General features: G+C 32.0%; 1 non-coding gene across 1 annotated transcript; it reads right to left on the minus strand.

The window, feature by feature from the left end:
* Positions 1–11,849: 11,849 nt before the first annotated feature.
* Positions 11,850–11,922, minus strand: TRNAA-AGC (transfer RNA alanine (anticodon AGC)). The gene has a single exon. It is a non-coding gene; the product is annotated as a tRNA-Ala (tRNA).
* Positions 11,923–13,849: the final 1,927 nt, after the last annotated feature.

Here is a 13,849-nt window from a genome sequence, read left to right on the forward strand (position 1 = left end):
AAGGTAGGTAGAAAAAGGTTTTGAAATCTACTTCACAGTGGGCAGTATAGTAATATGACCTTATAAATACAATAAAGGTTAGAGACGTCAAATAATGGGCGCATGAAATTGATACTTCGTATCCTAAAAGTTTACGCTTCAGGAATCAGGAAACCACCATTGGTTTACCAATTATGGAAATTGGAATTGACAAATCGTATTTACCAATGCAAAGCCTATTCACAACAAAGGAAGGCGAGTCGGATAAAATATCATCTCGCAGATGATTTGTGGCGGTGATTTCGAGGATTGTCACCAAGCCTTGTGTCAACGGTATGTTTGGTATCGTAATTCAATGGCACTAGCCGACCAATTTTCATATAAAAACATCGGAAGAGATTTTTTAATCGCAAAGCGATTGAATGTAACAAATGACGATTGATTACGTATAGTTGACCTCTCATAGGCCTATTTTAGTTGCCCGATCTTGTAGGCAATTTATTTGACTCGTTTTTCAACCCATTTGACCTCATTATTGCACCCATGAGTTTTTTCTTCAGGGCTCAAACAATAAATCGCTGAGGGATTAGGATAATCGTTTGTTAGACAAGTTTCTTGTCATCCCACCAGGATTATTATATTGTATAATAAAGTTATATACAACTATTAACGTAAAACGTTTAAGTACTCAACGAATGCTGAGAATACTGACTGTTGAGTTACATAGGATAGAGGATAAATAACGGAAAGTCAATCTTTCCAAACAAAAGCCTCTTATTATTAGATATTACTTGGAACCCCTACCCTTAACGAGAAAGCTCTGCCAAATGACTTCTCATTTCTTTGCTTTGAGGGGGGGGGGGGGCAATAAATGAAATGCAGTACAGACTATACGGCTTTTAAAATATAAGTCTGGTAAGCGAACTAAACTTTGCTGGTTTAGTTCTTGCTATATCGCTATCCGTGCCTGCTTCTCGTGTTTACGGGTGAATTAAGTTTATCAATAGTCATAAATGCAATGCTATACAGAGGACATACTGCATTTAAAACATGACAAAGTCTGGTAAGCGAACTAAACTTTGCTAGTTTAGTTCTTGCTATATCGCTGTCCGTGGCTGCCTCGCGTGTTTACGGATGAATAAAGTAATGTCCTGTCTTCGCATCCACAGCTAGCTGTCCTATACTGTCATAATCTTAACACAGATTCATTCGACATAGCTCCCCACGAGCTCAGTTCTTCATTTTTGCACTCGCACAACTGTGGACAACACAAGAGCAATGCCTCCATTGGTAGCAGTTACAATCAAGGGCTAGCAAGGTAGGCTAGCCATATTACGGATGTTGGAACAACCGACTATATTTAGGGCAATTTTCTTTGTCCAGTGTAACGTTTAGACTGTCGTAGCATTCCTACGGAACAAAGATGGGATCAGATCTGCATCCTTAATGAAGTTAATCGAAAGGAGATACTTTCAGACGAGTATAGTATTCAAAATCCACCATATTCCTGAACATAATAATGCATAGTTAAAGCTTCACGCGTCCTACGTACATTATTTGCTCGTAACTAAATCAGTATGTTATAGTAGGACGCGTGAGAGATTAAGCTTATAATCTCTCTTGCCATTATCCTGCAGCAGAATTCCTTGGCGATAATTTGTTCTCGTTAGAACGAGCGAGGTTGTTACGATAATATGAGAAATCCTGTCAGTTAGAGACCTGAACGACGCGATAGAGTACCGCTATTTCAGTAGTAGTAGCACCTAGAAGGGTGAAGGTATTCTGGAAAGCGGAACTGAAGGCCCGGTCAGCAGCACCAGCCACCTAATAGACAGTGTTCAGTGCTGCACCATTATAATCTGCAAAATGACTCTGACGGTATGAAAATGTGGAGTACATTTTCAAAATATCAAATGATATAGTTGGAATAAAAATCCTATTTGCCTCCGTCTACCCAAAAGACATACCTACGGAGTAGCTAGTAGTAGTTGGTTGAATTAGAATAAGTACCTATAGTTAAAATCCTTTGTTACTGACTGGAAAAATTTGGCTCTTTTCCTATCTGACGTTCATATAGCTGTTGACTGCCTAGTGTTATGCACAAACACTATTATTATAAATAAGTCACGTTATGTAGTCCCGAGGCTTTCGGTATATAAGTTCTGATGTAAATCATAATTATACCTTAAAACCGAATTGATTAGAAGTAACGTACTTGGCTGTAGTAATTGCAGTTTTGGGACACAGATAAGCTCCTTATCATTTTAGTCTCTTGAGTTCAGTATATTTGTTTCCCGTACAGAGTTTATGACCTATCAGTTTTAAATAAATAATTCATGCATTGTACTGAAAGTACCTACTAGCCATGTTTAGATTATGATTGGTGGCGTTGGCTCTAAACATTAATAGATACCGCGCGGTTTGGTTGGATGTTAAAAATCTGTATTATAATTAAAACCGTTTACCTGTTTTGATATTTTATTGCCTTATACAAGGGGTGACCTTTTAAATTTATTTCTGACCCCAAAAGTAAGGACCAAGGTCTCTTCTTGTCTGCTTGTAGCAGGTTGGGTTAAAACTGTGTGAATTGAGACAGGTGGTAATTCTATGTTAAGATGATTCAATTGTGCTTCTGCAGAGTTCTAATTGAATAGATAAAGGTTTGAGTTTGAGGTATTTTTTGCCTCGTCGGGATCAGCTGTTGCTTCATTTTGTAAGTAACATCTAAATGCTTAATTGAAAGTCGTTACTGGCGCTTTCGCAGATTTACGCTAAAGATAGTGGAAATTGTAGTAACTTTAACTTTTCAAGCCCAAAAGGTTGACTAAGGTACACTTGAACCAATCTCATAAGTTCTAATACTTTTAATCATTATGATTAACTTTTTGGTTCTTATTTGATTAACTTTTCATCTGGGATTGTTAATATATTATATAATATAACAATTTGTGTGATTTATTGGTAGGTATACTATCTGCACACCTTACTCTTTCAAATAAAGAAATAAGTAATTACTTATGTATTCAAATTCACATTGGCGTCCATATATTATACACCAGGTGGTTAACAAACAGGTCTCAATAAATAAGCTTCAAATTACGGTCAAGTGTTTAATAGCTGTGTTTTACCTGAAAATAAAACACATATTAAATACTTACCTATATTTGAAGCTTACACTTAACGTCCACCTGTTGTGGATTTCGACTCAATGAAAAATATCCAGCACCCGCACATTATCGTGCGCCCCGCCACCTGGTGGGGAGGTGTGCGAGAGAGATAGCATACGTACAACGGAAAGAGAGGGAAAAATAGGCGGAAAAAGCTAGGTGCCTTCTCAATAAATAAATAAGCTTCAAATATAGGTAAGTATTTAATATGTGTTTTATTTTCAGGTAAAACACAGCTATTAATTAAATAGAAAATAAATAGAACATGTTGTGTGGTCATAGTTAGTTTTAGAACTTTGTTATATTAAATCATGTATGACTGTTGTGTTCTTATAAAAATAAAAATAAAAAATAAAATTAATCCAAGAAGTTTTGAACATATTCATCAATTTTTTAGAATATTTGTCCTAAACCTACACGAGCTTCTGCTATTCAATATAGGATTTAAATACATTATACATATTATATTTAGACAGATGTATTGAAGTTAGTTTCCACGTGTTCCATATGTTGTGATTACTAATGATAAATTTTTAGCAGTGATTTGGAGTCATTGGTCGAATTTTAATATAGTAGAAGCAAATTCAATTTCAAGTGTACTTTTTTAAATCGCCTGAATCTCTCATATTCCCTTCAAACCTTTTACGATATAGAGCATTTAAAAAAACTTTCGTAATACCACAGATACTAAAATACTTATATATAATAATACATATTATATTCGTAAAAAGTAGATACCTACATAAAATGAAAGTTTTATTCCACAGAATCTGTTTTAACTCATATCAATTAATATGCTTATGCCATTGTAATTTCAGAAAGGAACTTATACAATAAGCCCATAGGGGTACATAAATTTATTCGAATTGTGACAGACTGCACCCGAAAATTTATTCATAACTCAAATACCGCTCCTGAATATTTCATAAACTGGTTTTCTTTTATATTTTTGAATGAACAACCTTGTAAATGATCTATGGAACATCCCTGATGTGGAACATATCATTTTATACAAAATTTAGCCTGACTGAAAATCCTATCCTACTAGTAATAATAAATTATAAATGCGAAAGTTTGTGAGGATGGATGTATGTGTATGTTTGTTACTCTTTCACGCAAATACTACTGAACCGATTACAATGAAATTTAGCACACATAATATAGAGGATAACTTGGAATAACACATAGGATAGGTTTTATTCCAGAAATCTCACGGTAACGGGAAATATTCGTTTTTTTTTTCTTTGAATACGCGGGCGAATCCGCGGGCGGGAAGATAGAAATTTTATATTATTTATATACTTTAATGAACATTAATTGTGAAGTCTCTATTGAGGTAAAATTACCCCAAACTTATGTTTATCTCGGGCTAAATGCATCAACGTTGTATTAATATCACGATGGATCACGATTGTATGTAGGTAAACTTATTTATAAACTTTTATCATTAATATATTCTCTTCTTTACGATAAAAACCCATGGAGGGTTGTCGCGTAAAAACCACAGGACAGTTCTTTGGCATATTATGTTAATATAATTATTATGATGTTACATATGTAATTTGTAAAATTGTAAAACTGATATGATTAAAAAGAGCAACTATGGAGTTTCTTGCCGATTCTTCTCCGTAGATACTGCTTTCCGAATCGGTGATAAATGTTAAAAATATGTACCTAATGACGTTTCAAAAGTGCTTCTAGAAGAAGTCTAATTGAATAAATAAATGTTTGAGTTTGAGTTTGAGTTTAATCTTAAAAACGAAATGTAATGTATTTGAAACATAAGAGCACTTAGCGAGCCAATTAAAAAAAACTATAGTCATTTCAAAAATAGTAATTTTTCTAAACAGCGGCAATATTATTTCAACTTAGTAATTCATCTGTTCATTATATCTTAACTAATTACAAGAAACACATTACATTCCAAGAAATACTAAAATCAGCTTAAATAAGAGGAGTTAGCGCTAACCTTAGGATTAGAACATTCATCTATGAATAATTTATTAGCTTTGTTATGGTTCCCAAATGGTTTAACATAAGCTTCTAATAGTGGAACACTGTCACAATTATCTAAGCATGGATGTATTCAAAGTTATTTATACTTTTCTTCTAATTGGTGAATATATCACATAAATCCGTGGTGTATAAATATAATAATAATATTTTAATTATTATCGTTGTTTTTATTTCTAGCCCTATAAAACTAAACACTTATTATTTAATGTTTTTAGTAAATTTATGAATATGAAAAGTCGCACCATATTTGTTAGTATTTAATTGCGATGTAATTTCCTACGACTTATTAATTGAATTAAATACCTTCCTGAAATGTCAAATTGTAAATAAATAAAATTATTATAAGACGAATACACAAATCGATTAATTTTCTTAATAATTTTTTATATATCTGACAAGGATATACGGATATACGGATATACGGATATATACGGATAAACGGAAGTCACCAAAAGGATTTGGGTAATACGGGTCTTCTTACGTTAAAGATAACAAAAGTAGCCATTACTAAGGACACAATAAATTAATGTCAGCGATCTTTCGATTGTATACGGGTTGGAATTATTACCTCTCATTTATATTATAGTACTTCACGAATAGACCTGATAGTAAATTAATAATCTTAAGAACAATTTTTAATAATTAAGTTTTACTAGTAGATAGTACTAGTATTATTTGTGATACTAGAAACTAAGTGAAGTTCCCATGTCCCCTAGTGGGGTAAGGGGCAGATGCATTATACATCTGTTTCACTGATCGATTTTCTTTAGGGACAAGTAGGTGATCAGCCTTCTCTGTCCTGACAGACCGAGACATTTTTTCTTCTTCGTCTCCACCGGGAATCGAACCCAGGACCCCTCTGTTCTACGCTCACGCATCAACCACTGTACCAAGGAGGCGATCAAGTAGAAATTGGTACTTTTAAATGTACAAGGACGCCTATCGCTATAGTCCACGTTTTCTTTGTATTAAATATTAAAAAATTTAAATTGGTACCTATATTACTCAAATCAAAAATCTCTTTGCCGATAAAACTATCGTCCGAATTAATTCGAAATTTTTGGCTGAACGGCAACGTACACACACGATCGTGTGAAATATCTATTACAAATTGTGAATCATAATAAAAGTATAATGAGCAATTATATTTTCTCCTTAGCTTTTAACTCATAAATGCAAATCACCAAATAACGAGCCAAGTTAAGTATCACAAGTGCATTTTGCATATTCATGCGATATTAATATCACAATCGCGTCACTACACTAGCTGAAGCCCGCAATTTTGTCCGCGTAATTTATGGTTATTATCTTCTTCTATACCTATGTATAAAATTCTCGTGTCACAATGTTAGTTACCATACTCCTCCGAAACAACTGGAGAAATTCTCATGAAATTCGTATCGTTATCGTAATCTATAGTCAATAATAGTCTAATGAAGAATTTGATCAAGGTTTGAACAGTTTGATAAAAATATGTCGTACTAGAGGTCCGCCCCGGCTTCGCCCGTGGTACATATTTCGCAATAAAAGGTAGCCTATGTCCTTTCTCGGGTATCAAAATATCTCCATACCAAATTACATGCAAATTGGTTCAGTAGTTTAGGCGTGATTGAGTAACAGAGAGACAGACAGAGTTACTTTCGCATTTATAATAGATATTATCTATAGTCAATAATAGTCTAATGAAGAATTTGATCAAGGCTTGAACAGTTTGGTAAAAAATATTTTGTATTGTAATCTAATTAAAGTATTTTGAAAACTGAAGATTTGTACGCTTAACGCTAAAGTTCACTAGGAAACACAAGCACTACCAAATAACTAGGAAGAACTAACGAAATATAGCATATATCACCATTCCTCTAATACACCATTAAACGTACCTAAAAAAAGCAATAACAAACGAGCTCAAGTGAAAAACAGTGCGCTATTACGAGAAATTGAAGCAATTAGCGAGACACGAAGTATAACCATTTGTCACAGAGTAAAAAAGGTGCTATGCCACTGTATCCCTGGTGACCTACATCAAATATGACAAGGCATGTTTATAACGCAATGACGTAAAGCAATTATTTTTTCTTACACTCCAAGATAAACTGCGTCTGCACATAGTTTTTTGTTTTATAATGAAATAAAAGTAACACTAAGAAGGCTTGAACAATCTTCAATTAATGAGTATTTTCCAAAATTGTGTCAATGATTACTAGATTTCCAGAAGCTGTTTTTCTCGCGTAGGTACCTTTAAACTGTAAAGCTTTAGCGCGAAAGCCATTTCCTGTATATATAATTATAGATATTAATATTTACATCTTCAACTTTAGTTATCGAATCAAAAAGCAAAGACTTTTTAAGACTGTTAATGATCACGTGGCATAGTAACTTTTCTATCCGAGCTTAGCAATACATATCGCTTCAGTTATATTTTAAAACAATTAAAATCCATATATCATGCAAGCTAACCTACTATGTGAGAATTTTTTAAAGGATAGAAAATTGCTTTCGTTATTTGTAAAATTTTACATCCAAGTCTCTTCATAAAATTCCGAATTCTTATACCTACATAAATTGGATTTTACATATTTTGTATTTTATTGGTCTAGTTCTATTCACTATCTATTAGTATATGGATAATCAGTGATACAAACTTAATTAAGAGTTTTTCATTAACTGCTAATGAACAGAGTGATATTTAATTAGTCAACTTAATTAAAATTCTCGTTTATTTCCAAAACCTTCAAATGACAATTTATATAAAATTAATTTTATGGTAAGTACCTATCTGAAAAAGGTTTTCACGGAAAATTTTCGCGAATTTCATGGAATACAACAAGTACGTAATTTTGCTTATTACGATATAACAATAATTATTAAATTAAAAATATAATAATATTATATAGATAATCCCCACTCGACTCCAATTCAATATTGGTCCCTTGAGACTGAAGATCTTTTTATTTCGTCATATTATCTCCCAGATCTATCACATAGTGTTTCCTTAATATCTGACTAATATTATGGTGCGTTTAGAAGTGACTTAGTTTACAAATTACATAATGCTTAAATTTAATACTGCACAAAAATTAAACTACCTATGCTTGCTTTATCAAAACAAATTCCATTCAGTTTTGCTTAATTGAAGTCGTATTTCAAGGTAACATAAAACAAAACAGAGACAGTGGAATATCAAGAATAAGCGAGAAAATCTCATTTGGAATATGATTAAATTATTATAAGCCACTTGAGACAACTCAGATTATCAAGTCTCATTATGACGCTGTTATTTCTTCAATTTATCCAAGATTCTTTTCATAACAAAATGTTTTGTGCAAAAGAGTATTGAGGGTACTCGATTTATTCTCAAGCACCGTAGCTGAGGATTAATAAATGCTTGTAATGCTAAAAATGTTCTAGAATGTTCGAGAACAAAACAAAGTATTTGCAAACTATTTTCTCTAGTAAATCTCGACTTAAACAATAAGGTACCTATTAGTAAATTATTGTTATTTGTATCTTCAAGATTGTTTTAATATTTAGTACTTTAGATGGTGATAAAATTATGTCATATTGGTATTTTAATTGTTTCGGTTAATGTCTCTTAAGTGTTACTAGTGCAGCGCTATTATTAGTGGAGTCACGAAAAGGGAAACTCTTGATTCTTAGTAATTCGTTTCCTTATCCAAGACAAGATTTTAAGTTGTCAAAATGACATCAATTATTATTATTTTGTTTGTTTATTTTTCATAACATTATTTTCATGAGAATACTTTCATTCAAATATAGAATAGATACATTTTACGAAACGTAGAAATAAAAACAGATGTTTAAATATTGCTTTTAAATGCTGGAGAAGGAACCTCCGTTTCTCATTTACAGCTATTGAAAACTATTATAAAATAAAATGTTATTTTTGTATAAAATATAAGTGGCATAGAAATATGATATTTCTATGCCACTGATATTTTATACAGTATAATAAAATAAAAAGAACAATCAATGCTTTCAGACGTAAACGATTTATGTTTATGAAATCTTAGAAGGTCTAAAAATTTTATATGAATACCTTTACATATTATGTCTTTATATAATATAATGTATCAAAATTAATTTAGTCATTATTAATTCCGATAATTCGAATACAAACAGAGTGATGCGGTGTAGGCCACCAAGGGATCAAATTAATATCAATAAATAAATCGTATTTAAAACTCATTGCTGATGATTTAATTTCTATTTCAATACATATCTACATTTATAATGTATGTCATTTTATATATAGAGATATAAAGTGACAAATATTTACCTAAGAAGAAAAATATTATTTGCAATTACATAATATTAAAGAAATCTCTGTGAAATAATTACACTATATACAAATAATAATTATCCTATATACAAAAATATTATTTGTATATAGGATAATTGATAAAGAATACTAAACTATACACAGAACGATAAGTCTTACAACAAATCCTTTTTCGAATATACGTATTAATAATAATGAAATTTAATTAAATAGTTCTCTTAGACCTTCAGATGTGGCTTTCTATTGTGACTGTAATCTGCCTAAAACTTTCGGTGACCACCAAAGTCCAAACTGCTAAATAACTTGAATTTTCCGAGATAGAACTTTAATCTTTTGAACAGAGTCGCAGATTCTCAGAAGTTACCTACTTATGGTAAGTGATCCTTGATGTGTTGTGATACCTACAATTAATACATTTTGATATACTATAGGTAATATATTTATCCTGAAATCTCTATTGTCATTTATTTATAATTTATATGTTTAAATCAATATTTTAATTTGATTTGTATAAAGTTCATTGAAAACGATATTCGGATACGAACTTAATACGTTCGTAAAGTAAATAACAATAAATTATTCAGGACATTAAACCAGTCTAGACGCGCTGTTAATATCTACTAATGAAGAATCTTCATTTGTGTCATATTTTTGGGAAGTTTTATCAAATAAGGCAAACATTTTGTTAGTCATTGGTTTATTAGGAGTTCCTGTCCATATTCAATCCAATATTGAGTAGGTATAGGAAGAATTCTAAATAATACCCGCGGCCGCGGCCCCATCATTTATGCGGCTCGACGGTACACAGTGGGGTTTTAGTCGGTAAGAATCCGACATAACCCACGGCTCCTTCACCGGGGGCCGTGGGTATCTTTGGAAGATTTCCCCACAAAAAAAAGGTATACACACAGATGACTATATTATTATGTAAAAATGTTTAGAATAATCCGAAACAAACAAAATTAATTATATAAACACTCAATCAAAGCAATCTCGAAAACTAATTTTCACTTTACATAAACTTGGTACGCACATAAAAAGTGTAGGTAATTCAATAAAGTCACAAAAAATTATTTCTATTATGATAACCAAGTACCTATTTAAAATATTATTTATTAAACACTTATCAATAACTTCCAAGAATCTGATTAACATCAGCTTTGTTACATTGAACTGAATGCTATTAACGTCGCAAAAACTTCAATTACGAGTTGAACACGCTTTCAAAGGGAATTCAACGTTTTAATTACATTACACTTGTTTTATTTCTAAAGTAAATAACGTTACCTTTAACACAACGTAAGCGAACGTAAAAGAGATTAAAAATGTTTTTATTTGTTATTCATAATGCTGCGCGAAATATCAACTCTAAACCGATTTAAATGTAATGAAATGTTTATTTGTATTTTTATAATTGCTGAAATGTATTTTTCAAATATTTAATTATGTTTAGATAAGGATTAAGTAAGCCAATATTTTTATAAAAGTAAAAATGCTGACGCAAAATGATTTCAGTACTCGTTCAATAAACATTATAAACATGCAGGAGTAATTTGTCTGTAGACTTTAATGAAAAACATGTTCCATAATGTTTTCTCCACAATAATACATCACTTAATACAAATTATATTTATTTTTAAAGTTTGTGTTCAACCATCCAGAATGGTATTATTTCGAATCGTCCAGCTAAAGTTATACTGTTTGTAATTAAAAAAAATCCATACTTGGCCTGTCTCATCGTCTAAGCCCACTTATAAAAATCCTTACCTTGACTTATGAATATTATTATTAAACTATTGCCAATTATTTTTTAATCTATCTTACCATATTACTATTAATTTACAAACACCTAAAAACAATAAACAAAATTATTTACTTTCCTTTGTCACCGAGATAACCACTTAAACTTTTAACTAAAGTAAACTTTTAACGGTTGTTTTGTATTATAAATCGCAAAAGTTTTAACAGAAACCCACAACCTTTCCATTATAAAATTAAACTTTGCATGTTGGTTGTTTTCTCAAAACATTAATTTTCCCATTAAAATGATATTATAGGAAAACATTTTCATGGCGCAGTGACTTTTTCTGATGACTGATCCTAGATAAATTTCCTCGTATATAAATCATTAATTGTCGTTTAGTATAAAAGAAAAATCGAACAAGTAAAAGCTACAATAGGAAATTGTTGCCCTTTTTTAAGTCTCTTGTGTTCAGTGTGATTTTGAAAAAAAAATATGTAGATACATTTTATGTAAGTATAAGCAAAGTAAATAACTATATAAAAATAAAATAAAAACTTATAAAAATACCACCTTCAAAAAAATAACCATTTCCCATGATCAGAATTTTAAAACATGAAAAAAATAAATAAAAAAGACGATTGTATGGAGGCGCCGGGTATCGATCCCGGTACCTCTCGCATGCTAAGCGAGCGCTCTACCATCTGAGCTACGCCCCCAGTTGACTAATTGTGCCAAATAGTGATTCATATTCAATTGAACTAGTTTTAGTGGCCACGAATAGAGCACCTTTCACATTTGCGGTCGAAATACGATTTGACTTGTTTATGATTATAGACCGGGAGATACTGACACAAAATTTCGAGTCATTTGTAACAGGATGGCGGTTCTACAGGGTTCTTAGTACGCAATGACAAAAAGAAAAATGATGATGTGAACGCTGGTACCGGCGGCTTAGTCGCGTGGGCGTTAGTCGAACTCGTCGGAAAATAGCGAAAGTCAAACGATTTGTAACAGTATGGCACTTATTTTTCCTGTAAGTTTGAGGATCAACGAATATAAATACAAAATTTCAAAGATCTAGGTGTTGGAAATCTTCACTTATATAAATTAATAATAAATTTATTTTTCAAGTATGACAGCACTTTTTCCCCCTACTAGAAGTATGGCAAATATAATAATGGTCACATTTTATCAAATACTCTCCAAAAAGCCAAATGCAATACTGGTACAAAAAGATAGGCGAAATAAAAAAAATTGCAGATTTTCGGCGGTATGGCGACCATTTGGAATCGTCCGAAAAGTATGGCTTGGCGATTTTCGTAAATGGCTGCACGACGATGGTTACCTGTGCAAAAGTTAGCTTGGTACAAATGGTTGAATAATTGTTTTTTTTAAATCAACACATTCGCGTCGGTATGGCGGGCTGTAAGTCATACCGGAAAAGTATGGCATGACACTACCGCCTACTTCTTTTTTATGGGCTATCGGTAAATTCTAAAATTTTTGTGTTACAAATCGTTTGACTTTCGCTATTTTTCCGACGAGTTCGACTAACGCCCAACGCGACTAACCCACCGGTACCAGCGTTCACACCATCATTTTTCTTTTTGTCATTGCGTACTAAGACCCCTGTAGAACCGCCATCCTGTTACAAATGACTCGAAATTTTGTGTCAGTATCTCCCGGTCTATTACGTACCACAATCTTAATATAGGGTTCAGAATTCTTTTATATATATAAATTTATAAAGAATATAAAAAAATCGATCACGAGGCGGGACTCGAACCCGCATCCTTTCGTATATCCATCCTTTTATATATTTACTAGCGGTCCGCCCCGGCTTCGCCCGTGGTACATATGAAAAATAGATGTTGGCCGATTCTCAGACTTACCCGATATGCACAGAAAATTTCATGAGAATCGGTCCACCCGTTTCGGAGGAGTATGCAGACTAACATTGTGACACGAGAATTTTATATATAAGAAGATATTTATAAAGCATTTAAATGCCATAAAACCAAAAAAATCAAATTATTTTATATATTTTAAACCCAAGTAACCAGTAGGTAGGTACTTAGTGTTTAAAATGCGAAAGTTTGGATACGTTTTTCAGTTTACCTCGTACTCCTTCAAACTATGCCAATAGTATCAAAAATACTAAAATCACAAATTAAAAAGCACATAAAATCACATTATACCTCTAACAAATCGTAAAGTCAATGGTCCTGCACAGTAATATACTAATGCACGAAACCGATTTCACCAAACACTTTTAAGATAAAAGTTTTAATTGTGTTCAGAGATGAGACTAAATCACATTAGTATGCATGAAAGACTCTTTTGAAATAAAAACCGTAACTATAAAAATGGTTTTAGTAAATGCAGCTTAACTTTCATCTCATTTATGAAGTGAGTTAAATATTTATTTTTCAGAACATTTTTCGCTGTCGACGAGCATCTTATCTTTGTTCAACGGCGCAAGAAAGGATTTTATTTATGAATAGTAAAACTGTTGTTTACTTACATTTTTAATATTTAAGTTATAAAATCTAGATTCGATTACGAATACTTGTGTCACGTCATCATTAAACAACCATTTTAAATATCCATGCACTATGCCGATGATGATGCCGTGACTAATGG

This window comes from Colias eurytheme, chromosome 19, assembly GCF_061535395.1.
Source record: "Colias eurytheme isolate Ceu_HAF_F1 chromosome 19, ilColEury1 Martin Lab GWU primary, whole genome shotgun sequence".
NCBI lineage: Eukaryota > Metazoa > Arthropoda > Insecta > Lepidoptera > Pieridae > Colias > Colias eurytheme.